The following is a 16,565-nucleotide window of genomic DNA, read 5'->3' on the forward strand; positions in this document are numbered from 1 at the left end:
AGAGTCAGTTTTTCTTTCATGTTCTCGTGGGGGGAGAAACTGGTTCCCAGCAAAGATGGTGCACGTATTGTATGCAGTCATCACTGATTGCTTCACACTCCTCTTTCAACCACACTTAAGTGTTAAAAACACTGTACATTTTTGAATTCACAACAGTTGAATTCATGACCTGTGAATGTGGTTACACAATGGTGAATATGGTCACACACGTGCCATTACAGCAGCATTATACATGTATTACACCGTTTTATATTTTCTAAAAACAGTGTTTATTTTTGTAATGTATGCTCAGCTCATGTTTGCAATCGTCTCTTTTTAGAGACTGAGACTCTTACATTGCAGTCTGCAGTGTCAGTGTAAAGGTGCAGTGGCACCAGTTTTGACAGCAGAGGGTAAGAGAACTCTTTGTAACCACTGTCACTGCTGGAGAGGACATTTCTCACTGTGTCTGCTGCTGAATTACAACACTGTGTGATGGCGTCACATCGTTCCTGTGGTCACAAATGTGGTTGTTCTTGACTGATTGGTTGGTTGAGTAATCTATGAAATAATTTAATTATTAAAGTTTGTCATGGCTTGTAGGTTCTTCTGGATGTTTAACTCTTGCACAGTCGCTTGTGCTACTTTACAGATTCTTATCAAAAAGTTCATTTAAATTGATTTGAGTACCGTTTGGTATATTTTCATATTTTCTCCCACAGCTGGTGAAAAAAAAGGACTGGTTAAGAGTCACAAGGGAAGTTACCCCAACCGTTTTTTGCCTTTAACAAATGTATTTTTCCATTTCCCATTAATAATTACATAATTAACACTTCCCGAGAGATATGTAAATCAGATCCACATTACATGTACAAAGGTGTTGATATAGGCTTCACATGAGTCAAAAGTACACAAAAAGGATTAACAAAAAAATAAAAATAAATAAAAGGCATATAGATTAAATCAGGTGTATTAGTAAAATATTGGACTTGCAGTTAAGCATTATTTTTTTTTTTTTAGCTACAGTCATTATTAAAAGTATTAGGACTATAAGGATTTCCAAGTTGCCCAGTATCGATATTCTGTGACTGGATGTTATTGATTTTTGAAATATTTTTGTATGTATATTTACAAATATTGTTCTCAACTTTTTTAAACAAACATTTCTAAACATTAAAAAGACCAATAAAAATACTTCAAATAATAGACTCATTTTAACAATCCGGAGTCGCGTAAACATGACGTCACACACGTCTTTTCCGGTCGGGCGTCATGGAAACGCGTCATGTGTTAACGTGCGTTAACGTTGACGCTTTGTCTCCAAACATTAAGAGGCAGCTTAATTTGCTTATGCCTTGGGCTACCTCTGAATGAACTCTTTATATTAAATGCTCATTCTGGGGTAATGGAAGGTAATGGAAAAACAGCAATTCATCAGGTGCCAAATTAAAATTATTTCACCAAAATCTCACACACTGGACCTTTAAAATTTTATTTTATTCTTGCACATGAAAGGTTATCCCTTTCAGTCAGTGTTGTAATACCCATATGTACATGCTGCCGGCACAGCCGTCAGGAGCAATGTGGGGATAAGTGCATGGACTAGCAGAGCTGGGAATCAAACGCACAACCTTGCAGTTGAAAGACAACACACGCTACCACTGAGCTACTGTTGCTCAATTCTTACTCCTCACCTCATTAATACTTTCACTTCTAAAACGTATCTACATTTTATATCAGAACATTACAGTAAGTACAGAAAATGTCATATACTTTCAGACTTTTATAAAAAGTGACTTCAACTTCTACCAAAGTCATTTTCAGGGGGTAAGAATGATACTTGTACTTTTACTCAAGTATCCCTTTTAGGTACTTTATAGTTCATACAACTGCTTTCAGTTGACCCTGAGTAGAAATGACAGCAGGAGGAAATAAAGCGTGCCATGGTGTACTTCCTGGTCACTCAGGACTGCACTGCTGCCTGTCACTGAGTGGGAAGGTGGGAATGACCCAGAGGTGGAAAAAGTACTAAAATATTGTACTCAAGTAAAAGTACCAATACTTTCAGGAAATATTACTCAAGTAGAAGTAAAAGTAGTCATCTGAAAATGTACTCAAGTAGAAGTTACTTAGTTACTTTGCGTGGGGTGTGAGGGTAGTAGAAATATGACAAGGGGTCAGAAATCCAAAACTATTTTGGAGCTCACGCGCCCGGCACGACACATGATGTTATGTCATCATTCGTCTGGTTCTGGTGTATATTTTCCCCCTGTAGGTCTTCATTGTGCTGAATTTTTATTTTTACTCAGTAACGGATAGGATTTATAAAGTTACTAAGTACAATACTTGAGTCAATACGTACTCAAGTAAAATACAAAATCCTGATTTTAAATTGTACTTAAAAAAAAACAAAATACACTAAAAAAAAGTATTCAATACAGTAACTTGAGTAAATGTATTTTGTTACATTCCACCTCTGAAATGATCACACCACTGCCACAGGAGGGCTTAAAAGGAAACAAAAACACTGAAACCACACTCTGTTTATTCCTCCTCCATGACACTACAACATAATATTTCACCGGCGCTTAAATGACTCCAGTGGGTGTGTGGCACTGTGACAGTGGCGGTGTGGACCACTAGGGGGAGGTGAAGAGCTCTGCTGCGGCCACAGGAGCAGGAGTGGCTGCTGCCGCTGCTGCTGCTCGCTGAGCCCGCGGTGGTGGCAACTGAAGCCCTGCTGCTGCAGCTCTGAGAGGGGTGGGAGGGTCCGGAGAGGAGAAACCACTCAGCTCTCGTCTGTCACACACACCAGTCACTGGTTCACTGACTGACTGAACTCACTCTGAGCCAAACCACCGCTGCTGTTACACTCTGGCAGGACGATAAACGGTGAAAGAAGAAGAAACAAAAAAAAAACGCCACTGCGTGTTTGACCCCGGCTGTTGGAAGGTACGTGCGTTTGTTTTCTACACCTGGTCCACCAAAGTCTGCTTTTTACCGATAGCTGTTGTGTTTGCTGCTGTAAGTTTGACTTCAGCGTGCGTGAGTGAGTTAGACAAGCGGCTGGAAATCTCGATGGGTGCCATATGGCGAAATTCCATTCCAAAAACCTTCCAATTGAACGTTGTGCAGTCGATAGGCGACGAAAGCAGCAGTCTCTGAAACATCCAGTTAATGAGGACAACACACCAGCGAAAGTCATTCATAAGTTCCGCATGCTCAACATTCATATTTGTGTGTTACTTTGACACCTTTAAAGCTTTATACTCAACTTTATTAGCGCCCATTCATACCTCTCCCACAGTGTGCGCTAACTTGTCGTAGTGAGCGCAGAAGTTTACCGCTAAATGTCAATACTGTCTTGCATATGTGTGGGTTTGGTTCATGCCGATTTCTGAATTCATGCAAACTATGTTTTCTGAATGAGTGTGTGTGCCGTGACACAATACATGGACACAAGCAGAGAGAAAGGAATCATAATTTGGGAATATTTTTGAATGACGTTTGGTTCAGCATCATCAGCGCCTGTGCCTTCACCTTCTCGCCATGCATTGTGGTTAACTTTTAGCCACGTACTGTAACTGATTTGCCAAGTCACCTACAACTCCAAATCCCTCGGGTTGGGATTAGTCTTTTTATGGACACCAGACAGACACGGATTAAGACAGTTCTCTGCACTTTGGAGTATAAAAACTTTTTGTGGAGCATTTGCTGCAACATTATGCTGTTAGGGCACAAGATTGTGGATTATTTTTTTTACAAAACTATGACCTTTGTCTAAAGTATGTATAAACAGCTGAATTTGAGACTACAAGAATCAAACAATAATTGAATTTAAAGTAATTATACACTTATACAAATATACTTAAGGGATGTATATTCAGTTTGTGCCAATAAACCCTGCTAAAGTCAACATGCTGGACCAGCTGGCTGGACTTCAGCTGTCCAGCTGACTGTGGCTGTGAAAATCTCTCTGTAGTACACAAATGCTTTGTCAACAAGCCGGTCCACCTGTTTGTGTGTGTGGTGTGTACATTAGGATAAACACAAGGGCAGCGCCTGGCACAGACTGTGCAGTCTGTTCATGCCAAAACATCAGAACACATTGAGAGCAGTTTAAAGAAATGAGCCAACTTTACCTTCGGGTTTGTGAACGCGTTTCTTCAAGGTCACCTGAAGGGCAGGACCTCTGCAGCGCTGCCTGTCACTCTGCTGTAAATTTGCATTATTCTTGTTTGAGTTGACAGCTTGTTTGATAATGTAAATTTGTGTGTCAAATACATTGTGACAGTTCAATTTAAGGAAACGAAATGTAGTAATTATCATTCATATTGGGGCTAGACAAGTAGTGGGGAACATATCATTGTGATGTTTCTTTAGTGATAGTGCAATTGTATTAGTGATATAATTATTTTTAAGTGAAGGTTGAGTTTAGTATTCCCCGTGACATAGATTTAAGATGTGATGGAACATTGACACAGGACACCACCGATGTATTAACTGTTCTGTAATGTAAGCATGAGAACATAAAAACATTCATTGATTATACATAAAACAACCAAAAGTACAACAATTAAACCACACCATTTGCAATTTGCCATTCTGATTTTAATACAGTTAATTGCTCAGCACCAATGCATGGTGACTATTCTGACGACTATCCAGGTTGACACGGCACACACGTCAATGTCCTGTTGTCAATAAATTTTTCCAAAGCAGATCTGTTTACTGCTGTGTGAACTGAACTCCCTGATGAGATGCATTTAGCTGCTGTTTCCATCGAGCTGATGTTACACAGATTTTTCCCCCCTCAGCTGTTGTGCTTCAGGCTGGTGTTCATGTGGACCCACTGTGTTCTTTTTGTGTTTTTTTTGGTTCTGGGAATAGAATGAGCTCTAAATGTTTTCTACCTCCTTTGGAGAACGTTAGTGTTTGAATAATTAACGATAGTGTCTCTTTTTTTCCCCCACGCTTTCATTTTTAATTTAAGAGATTCTATGATTTTACAGATTTAGAGCAAAGCTAATTTATCACTCAACTCAGTTGACTGACTATCAATCTGACTTTGCCCCGTCGTTATGGTAGATAGATAGTAGATTCCTTTATGGCAGATCCCTATCTATACAACGTCATAGTTCAAGTATCCACATGCTGGAGTCGTGAAGTACTGAAATAAATGATTGTGAAATATAGGGCTGCAACTAATGATTATTTTGGTAGTCTGATCTGTGGATTATTTCTTAGATTAGTCCAGAAAAATTATCCATATGCCTTTGCTTAGAAATATAAAGAACACAACAGAAAGAAAAGTTTTAGCATTAATTCCAATATTCAACTTGTTGTGTTGGTTTATTTTCAGTTAAATGCTCTCATACTTTCAAAAGTCCACTGTGCCGTCTGTTGATTATTTTCTTGATTCATTGTTCGATAAAATATTAAATCAGTCTTTCCCAAACTTCCAAATGATGACATTCTCAAATGCCTTGTTTTGTCCACCAAGCAAAATGTTTCATTGTTAATGATTTATTTGTCACATGGAGTAAAGAAACCAGAAAATAAACACTTTTAAGAAAGTTAAAAACCAGAGAGCTTGTTTTAATAACTAGAAACACTCAAACTGGTTAGTTGATTAGTTAAACAATCAATTCATTATATGTTAATCTTTGCAGTCCTCGTGTGTTATTCATAATCTTTTTTCATTAGTACAGAATGCAGACATGGTAGACACTGCAGTTACACATGAACATGTATTTGGTTTTTATGTCCTGTCAACAGCAATTAAGCATTGACTCATTTGTCGATAATATGGATTAAGTGAATTGGAAGTAACTGGAGCACTCATAGAACCTACTCATGGAGCTCTAGCCGTCCTTGGCCCTCACAATGGGTACCACAGCACTTTATTTTGTAGGATACAGGAACTGTTGTTGACAGGGTGAAGGTTTCGTCTCCCAGTTACATGTACGAGACAGATCCGGGGAGGGATCAGTAAGGATACACCTGACCGCCAGGCTGTTGTGGCCAGACTTCCACCATCATCAACTCTACAACAGGAAACACGGTCAGACACTCCTTATACACTCAGTGGGAGATTCATTTCTACTTTCACCACCTTTTAGTGTGCACCTGTCAAATCAAACTAGGCGACATTGCAGTTGTCACGCTGAAGGAAGTTTACACCACATACAAATGAAAGAAGTGGGCAAAACATTGGCAGGGTTTGTGGGTAGGAAGTCTATGAGGGCTCATGACCTTGTCACTGCACAGCAGACTCTGCCTAGTTCACTGGGCCACCTGGCACCTGCATTAACTTGAAAGTTGTTTTTAACTTTAATAGAAAGAGGCATTTTATCAAGAATCTAAAGAATTAGCATTCATTTTATAGGGTACAACAGTGGTAATGTTGGTAATGGGTATTTCCCAACTGTCAAATTACTCATTTACGATGCTATTTCTATCACCTTCAAGTTTTTAAAAGTCTTTGAACCACCCACTCTTCTGCACCAACGTCCAAAGGGAAAGTCAGTGTTTTTAGTTTGTGGGGACACAAGAGCTGCTGGTCTAGCACATTTGCACTTACTGGTGGAGGCAGCAATGGATCAACAACTCTGTGTCATGATGTAAAATTAATGATTTTCTCATAGGCCTTTGGTGTAAGCTGTCTAATAAAGTATTGAACATATTTTGAAGATATTGTAGACTTCTGCAAGCAATGCTTTTATTAGGTGAGCCTTTTTGTGAAGTGGGTGAACTATCCCTTTAAGACAAATGTAGGGCTTTGGACATGTTGCTCTCGTAACTATAAACACTGATATCTCACTAGACTAAGCCAGAAATAGGACTGATAAGGTCCCAGTGCAACAGCGGTTTATTGTGGTTTTGTGGCCTCTGTGCTCATTTATGAAGACGTGGAAAAGTTTGACTGACATATGAGCACTGAATTAGTTGTAAGGTGATAATGGATGTTCAGATGCGTCACATTTCACATTTAAGAAGTAGTTGGAGAACAAGTGTGGTTGAATTAGTCGTTTCAGTCATTTTTTAAAAATTATCATTAGAGCCATTGAAAAGGGCAGTGACGATCTGTATTGTATTTGAAAGTATGTCAGCCATTTGTCTGTTACATTAATTGACTGTGTGAGGTAAAAACTAAAGGAAGAGACAGAGAAAAGTAAGAGATCAGGTTAAGTGATACCCAAATGGATGTTTTAATGTTGTTGTTCTGTATACTGACTATTGCTGATACTGGAAATGTGTCTGGGTCGCTGGACGGGAAAGGGTCATCGATTCTCGGCTTTTCCAGGCAGACAGGAGGAGGATAAGAAGTTAGTGTTTCTACAATTTGAATATGTTTTTGCCTCAGGCAGGGATCTACTGTTTAGATAAAATCAGCTTACTCACCTTTTTGTTTTTCACTATGCCACTATAGACCTCTTTAAAGCTTAGATTCACTTTCCCAATCCAGGTGTATGCAACACCATGGGTGTAAAAGGCACACCATAAAACTGCAGTGGACAAAGGTGAATTTATGCTGTAAAAATAATACATTTTCAGATAGGTGTTGGTGCTGAGAGGTGTTTAAAAGGTACTATCGTGCATCCATACCCCAAGTGTTAAAACGCTGAGATATGAAAGGGCAGTTGAAGTTTATATTAATCAGGATCAATCAGTTGATCATCATCTTGATCATGCACAAAATATTGATAAGCGTTTACCAAATCGCCAACAAATTTTGTTCTTCAATGTTTTGTTTTGTCCACAAACCAATGCTATTCAGTTTACTAGAAAACTAGCACCAGTTACTAGTACAGAAACCAAAATATATTCACATTTATTAAGTCATCAATTAGTATGTGCAGGCCTATTAAAGATAAATGTACATTATCTCGAAGTTGTTAGCTTTACTGTATCTACTGATGCAGCAGCAGTTTATTATGAAAAAATAGGATTTAGCCAGGAGATAATGAGAGTGTGTGTCTGGCAGCCGGTCAGAATAGGTGTTTCATGTATGCCGATGACTTGCAGAGTTTGTGTGTGTGTGTGTGTGTGTACATTGGTTTCAGTTGGTTGTTGTGGGCAGCTGCTTTTGCTTTTCCATACGATTCTTGTTTCCCACATCCAAAAGCTAGCTCAGCGGTAGAGGCAGCCCCGCCCTGCTGGAAATAAATGTTGTTCTTCTGCTCAGTATTGCAGTCCTGACTGCCGTGGGAGTGGAAACCACCCTGGAAATGAGTCAAGCTTCCACACCAGCATCACTGCCATTTTTGTACATGCTGTGTGGCTGCAGCAGATGGGAAGTCATGGAATGACTCAATTATAGATGTAATGTGATGTTTAAAGGGCTCGTTCAGGTCTTTTGAAGTGTGGTTGTATGAAGTACTGACACATAGTGCTGCGGTGGGAAATGGCTTGAGATATGGATGCTTGGTGTCAAGCATGGCAGCCAGTGGGGACACAAGAACAAGCAACAAACATACTGTTAAGATAATTATATAGACTCAAGCGGGCATAGATTTTGATTGTTTTTCTATGTGTTTCTTTGTTTTTCTTTGTGTCCATCTTTTCAGTGGGAGTTATGGCTGTCAGTTTTCACTTACTGTTTTTTTATTACACAGTATGTGTTTAGTCATTGGAGTAGCGGAACTCAAACACGCAGGATAATTGAAGCATCGTGGTGCAATAATCTGCTGTATCTGAGGCGCTGACACTAAGAAAAATGTTTTTTGTGCACATCCAAGTCTGAGAGGATGCAGCTGGTGTCATTTGAGACTAGCATGGATGTTCTCAGTCATATTAACCTGTGGCAGTGCTGCTGACTAGCTCACTTCCTAATCTTCTTCCGCTCTACGCTGTCTCGCACACGCCCTCAGATGCGCACCTTGACTCAGATTAAACAGATTACCAAGATAGCTTGTAATCCTGTTTCACCTACATCTCCTGTGTATACTACCAGGTCATTGTGGGTGTATGTGCGTGTGTGCTTTGGGTCACTTTGATAGAGATTCTGTTGAACATCTCAATTTTAATCCTCTTGTAACACTTTTGGAAATTTCACTGGGATGTTAGAGCACCACTCCTCCCCAGTGTTTCCTAAAATTTGATTTATGTTCTGCAAGAATTTGGTCTCATGCTACTTATAAAAATAATCCATGTCCAATAATAGTGATGTTTATTTGAATATACACAGTATATTCAGTCCTGCCTCCCACACATGGAGAATGTAGTTGGTTAGAGGGTTAGATACCTCTCTTCTTTTGCTCCAGTTGTGTGCAACAAAATCTCTGTAGAACTTCCTAACATAATTTATGATAAGTCAAGAAAGTGTGATGAATGTCTTTGTCCCTGCCTTAACAAAAATGAAACCTGTTATGATTTAAACATCAGTTATCAGACAAAAATGTCACTATTCGTGAAATGCTTTGCTCCTAGTCTGTGTTTGATCGCCCGTTCTCCCTCACCACGCCTACCCTCTCTGGTTGTTGTGATACCACACCAAAGGCAAATCTCAGTGTTTGCTGAAACAAGAGTGTGCACAGTGTGTGGCAATACGTGTGTGTTTCTGCTGCACTGATGATGCAGGACTCTGGAACATATGAACTGCGCTTTTACTCAAGCAGAACATTTGACAGAATAAAAATGAAAACAACCCCTGCACAGTCAGTGAAGATACAGGTGATGCTGCTCTGTCACAGGAACAAAAATATAAGCATCAATAATACATTTAGATGACATTCCACTTTTGTATTGAAAGCACCTACGCCGTGTTTCTACCAAGTCGGTTTGGAAACGATACATATATATGTTTTTTTGCATTTCCATTAGGAATAGTACCAAAATAATCGACACGCTAGACCCACAATAGTCAGCTGATTGGGCGACAGAAAAGCATCACTCCCTTGCGATTACAAAATAAACCAAATTACTTAAGATAACTGATAGCTGATTGCATTTTGCTCCCAGTAATTCATAGTAATTCCAATAGAAAAAAAATAACAGGGGCAAAAGCTTGCACAGCTCAATTGGCAACTGGTTCCGACATCACCCATAGGAATCTGAAACTATTTTGATTCCTTGAGATTTGGCTGATGCCGTGTTGACTTTTTTTTTTTTACAATTGGACAACCATTGGCAAATTGGATGATGCCAGCTGTCAGTCACTCACATGTGCCATACTGTCATCTATTTATATATTTATATATGACCGATGGTGGATAGAGACGTATTATATATAGAAATGTTGGGAGAATGTGAAGTTTTAGATCGCCTGTTAAAGATCAGCGCTGTATTGATGCAGCCATGTACAGTTTAAGACTATGAAGGCTTCCTCTCTCACTCCCACAAACTTTTGTTAAACTTTAACCAAGTCTTTCCATGGAGCTTTGATAATGCCAGCACAGGACAGGCAGGCGTGGCCTTGGACCCAGACTGGAGGGATTTAGAGGTTAGAGTTGAGTGAAATGAAATGTATGAGTGGGAGACATGGCAAAAACAAGTGCACAAATAACTTTTGTTTGGTTTGATGTTGTGCAGAATAAAAGAAACAAATGAGGTGTGAAAACATTGCAGATACTGACACAAAGAAAGCAAAGAAAGAAAGAAAGAAAGGCACCTCCAGAGCTGGAAGGAATGCAAACACAGCTGATAAATGAGATTAGAACATGGAGTGGGTACTTCACTGAAGTTAATGTCGAATGCTGATTCCTAAACAATATTCATTCACTCATCCTTCATTTACTCTGATTCATTTTCCGGCACATATTATAGTTGACACAGATAGTTAAGGGTGAAAGGACAGACTGTCATGGTGCCAGATGCAATCCTCATCAGACCACTCTCACTCTTAATAATTAAGTAATACATGTTCCTATGTTTCATGATTTTCATTGCTCTTCTGTCTCAGGTCAGGTTAATATTCACCAGTTTACTCATCTTCACCATGGCTGCAGGTCCTGTTATGGCAGTAAAAGCCTAACATTATGAGGCTTCAGCAGGTTACGAAAGTCTTATCTTCAGGTCAAAAAAAAAAAGATTTGACACAGTTAAGGAGGTTGTGTCATAAACGAAATATCAAAGGTTTGGATTTTACTGTCTTGTGGTGCACTGCTTTAAAGAAAAGTATTATTTGCTTTTGTTTATATGGTTGTTTCCAGTTTTACATGTGTAAACAAACATGCTCGACCATTGTACTGTACCAACCTCTTGTGAATATGTTGGCATTCTTACTTGAGCATTTACTAATAACTAGGGCTGTAAAGATACACAACCTCACGATTCGATTTGTATCACGATTTTTGACCCACGATTCGATACATTCCACAATTTTTTTTAAATTTAAAAAACATTTTATTTAAACAACATTTACTTAAGAAGTATATAAGAACCTAATGTACCATTTAATAACAAATATTTTGGAACACTGTGAACAGATTTGAACATAAATAAATAACCAAAGATTTCTCTCTTTACTGTAACAAAATAATACTGTTGAAAAATATAAAGTAAATGATCAATCAGACTGGGATTTGTCCCCAAAGCATGCTGGGAAGTGTAGTTCTTCATGAGAAGCAATTTTGTTCCGGTGGAAATAACTTGTTTTGATAAACAGCAAAGGTAAGACAACATTTCCGCTTGTATTTCTTGAAAGTCAATTGTTGTTTTGCTCTTATTTTGGGGCTGGATCCATGAATCTTTTTCGTAGAGTGATAAAAATGGTACCGTTAGAATCTGTGAATTCTCCGCTGTTTACATAATCACGCTGACGCTCCGGTGCCGCTTTTAAACATGTGCACGCTGTAACAAGTTTTTACGCTTCTGCGGGTTTGATCCATCGGTGTTTGGTGAACATAAGAATGGTTTATATGAGCTTTTAGTTGAGTTTCTGACCTTTCTGCGATTATGCAGCATGTCTGTGTTTGTTAGAGTTAGATATGGTTTTAAGACGCTTTTGTCGCTGAGTCTGACAGTGCCCCCGATACTGAGGACATCAGTAAAGAAGAGATTAACGCGATTAAAAAACATAACGCGTTAATGATGACTATAATTAATTAATCACAATTAACACGATAATTTGACACCCCTAATAAAAATAAGTTTGGTAGCACTAACAGCTCATATCATGTGGCTGACTGTAAAAATAACTGGGAGTTATAAAGGGCGTTTCGCGATTCTGTTTTCTCAGCCACGAGACAGGTTCGTGGCTCTGAGTATCGCGATTTCAATTTCGATACGCATATCGTTACAGCCCTACTAATTACATACATTAACTTGTTTTTATGGTCAAAAACCTCCTAGTTGCTGCAAACATGCTGATCATGCTGGAACGGTGGATGCACTGCTACTCATTATCTATACATTGTTTTAACAGTGTTTAAAAATGGCTTCGTCACAACTCTGTTCAGGAGACGGGATTCTTAGGTAACGATACCAGGCTTTTTCAAACCGCTTGCAGGGGCCAAGATTACAATAAAACACAGCATTTTCTGCACTGGCTGAACTGTTTGTTTCGAAACTTTAGGGCTTCATAAACGATGTAATGGCGCAGATACACACCAAAAAACAGCGTTAATTGGTACTTCCGGTCTATGGGCGCTTTAAATACAGCGCCCCAAAGGAGACTGCTGGACTTATACATTATACATGTACATGGTGAATGTTACGTGTCAAACTCCCAGTCTTTGTTGTGACTTAATTAAAGTATTTTTGTTCTCAACACAGCTGTAAGCAGCATATACATCCTTTACAAGCACACATAATCAAAGTTTACTATTTAAATCCCTAAATGATCCTGTCAGTGTGTGCGAGTGGTGCGTATGTGTGCGTGCGTGTGTGTGCGCGTACACGCATGTCAAGGAATCTTTAGCTGGACCAGCTGTTCATTTATATCTATTCCCAGTGGGATTATATAGTTGTGGGTGTGACACAGAGGACACACTGTCAGACGACTGTGTTTAAGTTTACAGTCAATAAAAAATGGAAACAATATCATAGCATGTATTCGTAAATAGTTATTAACACTTAACACACTTAATACCAGGTAATTAGCTGATGACATGGCGGTATGTACAGGCCTCAACGTCATGGGGATTGCTAGAAGGGTGGTTTGTGTGTGTGTGTGTGTGTATTAAGGATATCTAGTTTTGGGCTGGGTGACCTTTAAGGGATAGTTTTGGTTTTCTGAAATGTGGTTGTGGGGTACATGGGGTACAGACACATAGTCTGTGATAAGTGTGCCCTAGCCCCCTGCAAGAGAAGCAGCTTGAGAAAAAGACACTCTCTCAGTGAAAACCTGTCTGCCAGTGACAACACAGGAGATTTGTTAATTGTTTATCTCACTGTTGGATACACTGGAAACTGACGTTTAGTTGAGGTTTTAGCCTTTAGTCAAAGGCTCAACTCATGAAATGTATGCCAAATTAAGTCTATGATATCTTCATGATATGGTTTCCACATTATCTCACCATTGGACAGCCTTTTCTAACTGGAAATTGAAGTTTGTGTCACTTCTCACACCAAACTCGTTAGACAAAATAAACAATTTTACATCACGGTACACAGGTGTTTCAGTATCAGTAAGTCTAAATGTGTTATTTTGTGATTTCAGCATTTGTGGCCTTTGTTTGGATTTACCTAAGTGACACAAACTTACCAAATGAGGCAGCAGCAACACAGGTGGTGCACACAGCACAGCCAGCACTAACTATGTTTCTGTGTGCTGCAGGGTCTTAAAAGCGCTGTGCTTTTGTCTGTGAAAGTTTGCAAGAGATGATGAAACATTCGAAGTAGAACTATTGTTTGCAAAGGAGCAAAGCCAATGAAACTCATCTTAGTGCAGCACTCACTGTGTAGTGTGTGTGTGTGTTTGTCCCTTCAGAGCGGTGTTGTATATCTTGACAGCCCAACCCTTGCTAATAAATCTCAAGAGAAGATTCCAGAGCTGTTGTAATTAAGTGTGTGTTTGTGTGCATGTGTGTTGTGTTGGGAGAGGGTCTGTGTTGTGTTACTTTCTCCAGAGGTTCCTCTCAGGGTTCAAGCAGTTCACATGTTAATTCCCACCAATGTCAGGTACTGCATATCATCCATCAGCCACTCTATGATCACAACCGAATACGTACATGATTCAGCTGTATGTAAAGTGCATGTGTGAGCACACCAAGAGTCAAAGATTAAAGTAAAAAAAAAAAAAGCATGACTCCAAAATATGGAAAGGAGGAGCAAAAGTTTTGTTTCTTTTCCTGCGGCTCAACTGTTGCTAATGTCTAATCAACAAAGAGGAAGTGCTTGGTGTAAACAGGAAATTCACTGTTTGGAAGTTTAGCAATTGAAGCTGTTATAATGCTGTACAATAAGTGTGGACTGGATAAGTGGTGTTCACAGTCACTCAGTTCTGAGTGATGAAATACTTCCAATTATTCTCTGCGTGTTGATGTCTGCACGACAGTCATGACAGCTCAGTGCACAACATGAGCCTCAAATCTAAAGCTACATTACATTTTTGTACATTTGTAGTACAATATATATTTCATGATTTCAACTGTAAACAGATGATTTCCCCAAATGTTCAAACCAAACAATGAAAGACATTCACTGAATTGTCATAGCGCTGCAAAGAAACCAGAACATAACAACATTCAAGAGGCTGACAGCTTAATCAATTATCATGGGTTGGGCTTTACTGCAGACAGGCCACCAGTGATTTAACCTAGCCCCAACTCTCTTCTCCATATAAGGCCTGCCACAGATAAATTAAGAGCAATGGACTCTGTTCATAAGGGTGGAGAAGATAAAAGTGGGGGAGACAGAGGAAGAAAATGTGAGAAAAGGTTGAAAATGGATAGGAGGAAAATTGTAGGTAAATGTAAACATATCCAGGGAGATAAGTGAGAAACGAGAACAGCAGAAGAAAAGAATATAGGCTGTCGGTAGACAGAGGTGGGAATGTGGGTTGTTGAGGCAGAATGTTCCCAATGTTTTGAGTTCCTTCCATCAACATGTCACCACCTGCCCTGTTGACTGGAGAGACATGAACACTGTGGGAGAGTGGAGTATGTGTGTGTCTGTTTGTGAGGACCAGCCATGAACACATGAAGACAAAAAGACATTTCCTGTCTTTAACTCTCTATGCCTGATTGGGTCCAGATTTTGCTTTTCGGTTGTGATTAGAAAAAAGATATGACAAACTACAAACTCGCTCTCCTATGCCTATATGATGTAGAGATCCACATTTTTCAGTTCTGATCCTATTCCAATACCTTTCAATCGATGGCTAGGCTAGGCTAGGTGTTTCCCCTATCGATTATTTTTCAGGTTTCATTCACAAAAAAGCAAATAGCTCTTAATCATTCTTGGCTTGGATAAAGATTTCACAGCATCATGGTATTACAATTTCATGACAGGAGGACATGTTTATCAGGAGTTGGTGGGTGGAGTCTGTGGTTGTGCCCGTGAGGACCGCTAAAAGACATCATGGATGTTATGATGGCTCACTGTTGAGTGGAATTCCTCCCCAAGGGAAAGAGAAGAGGGAGGGCTGGCTGGATGAATCTGATCACAGAAAAATGTATATGTGAAGATTTAGGATTTGAACCAAGGGGACCAAACGTGTTGAGAAGAGATACGGGATTACCCTGAATTTCCACCGGGCGCGTGCGGCAGTGCAGCGCTGCTATGAACACTGCCCTGCGAGCCAGCTGTATTCAGCAAGCCAGCGATCAGCTCAAGTGACCGCAGTGCTTATGTCCCGTGGCAGTGATGCGCCCGGTGGAAATCGGGGTCTGTTTCCTGTGCCGATCGTCTTCACGGTCTATTTTGCTTTGTTTTGATTGAACTAAGCATATGTGAAAGAAAATCGTACCCACGTCTGTTTGCTACTTGGTAACATTTTTCTGACTGGTGCGGACTAAAGCAATCAAACTATAGGTGTGAAAGCGCCCTAAGATGTTCAACTGGACCTAAAACTGGTCTAGATGCTCTGCTCATGTTCTACAGTTCCCTGCCCCCAGGGATCTTTGAACCAGAAATAATAGTAGAATCTGCTACACAGAAGAAAACAACAATGAGAAACATATGCAGAAATCCAGTTATTTATATCCCAGTTGATGGATTATAGAAAGACTCTTGCTCAGCATCTTAACTTGTTTTGGTCTATGACAAAATGCTTAGCGTTATCAAGCTTAAAGAGGCATATCGCCACCTAGTGTAGTGGAGTCAGACACACTTCAATTCTATAAATCAATTCCCCTTAGTTCTTCTATACTGAGAGTAGTCAATCTGCAGCCATAGCCTGACTTCACTGTGCACCGACACCAGTTAATTCACTGTCACAGTGAGATGCACTGAGCGTGACAGTGTTGTAGAGGAACCCTTCAGTTGCAGCCTTTCAGTAATGTTTTGAATGAACATGCAGCCAAGTCCAAACTGCTCTGCTTCAACCGCTTTCTCAGTTCAGCTGAGGATTTAGTCTTTATGGAAGACACCAGACTCTTTAGGAAATGCCTGCATAACCAAAGTGTAGCCACAGTGGAAAAGTGGGTGTGCGCAGACATGTGTATGTGTGTGTGAAAGAGAGGGAGTGCCTCCATATTTGG

General features: G+C 39.7%; 2 protein-coding genes across 4 annotated transcripts in view; both read left to right on the forward strand.

Annotated features, from left to right (window-relative positions):
- Positions 1–16,565, forward strand: part of LOC310924423 (large neutral amino acids transporter small subunit 4-like) — a 209,526-nt gene that overhangs the window by 110,016 nt on the left and 82,945 nt on the right. The window lies entirely within an intron of this gene.
- Positions 1–16,565, forward strand: part of LOC310924799 (unconventional myosin-Ic-like) — a gene marked incomplete at its 5' end in the record, with an annotated part of 77,375 nt that overhangs the window by 8,436 nt on the left and 52,374 nt on the right. Inside the window, one exon of one of the 2 annotated variants that reach the window (XM_083886638.1) lies at positions 2,838–2,931. The exons of the other annotated variant lie outside the window; for it this stretch is intronic. Of the gene's footprint in view, positions 1–2,837; positions 2,932–16,565 lie in introns of those variants that run through there. 2 annotated transcript variants of the gene reach the window in all.

This window comes from Microchirus variegatus (assembly GCF_963457635.1).
Source record: "Microchirus variegatus genome assembly, chromosome: 3".
Taxonomy (NCBI): Eukaryota; Metazoa; Chordata; class Actinopteri; order Pleuronectiformes; family Soleidae; genus Microchirus; species Microchirus variegatus.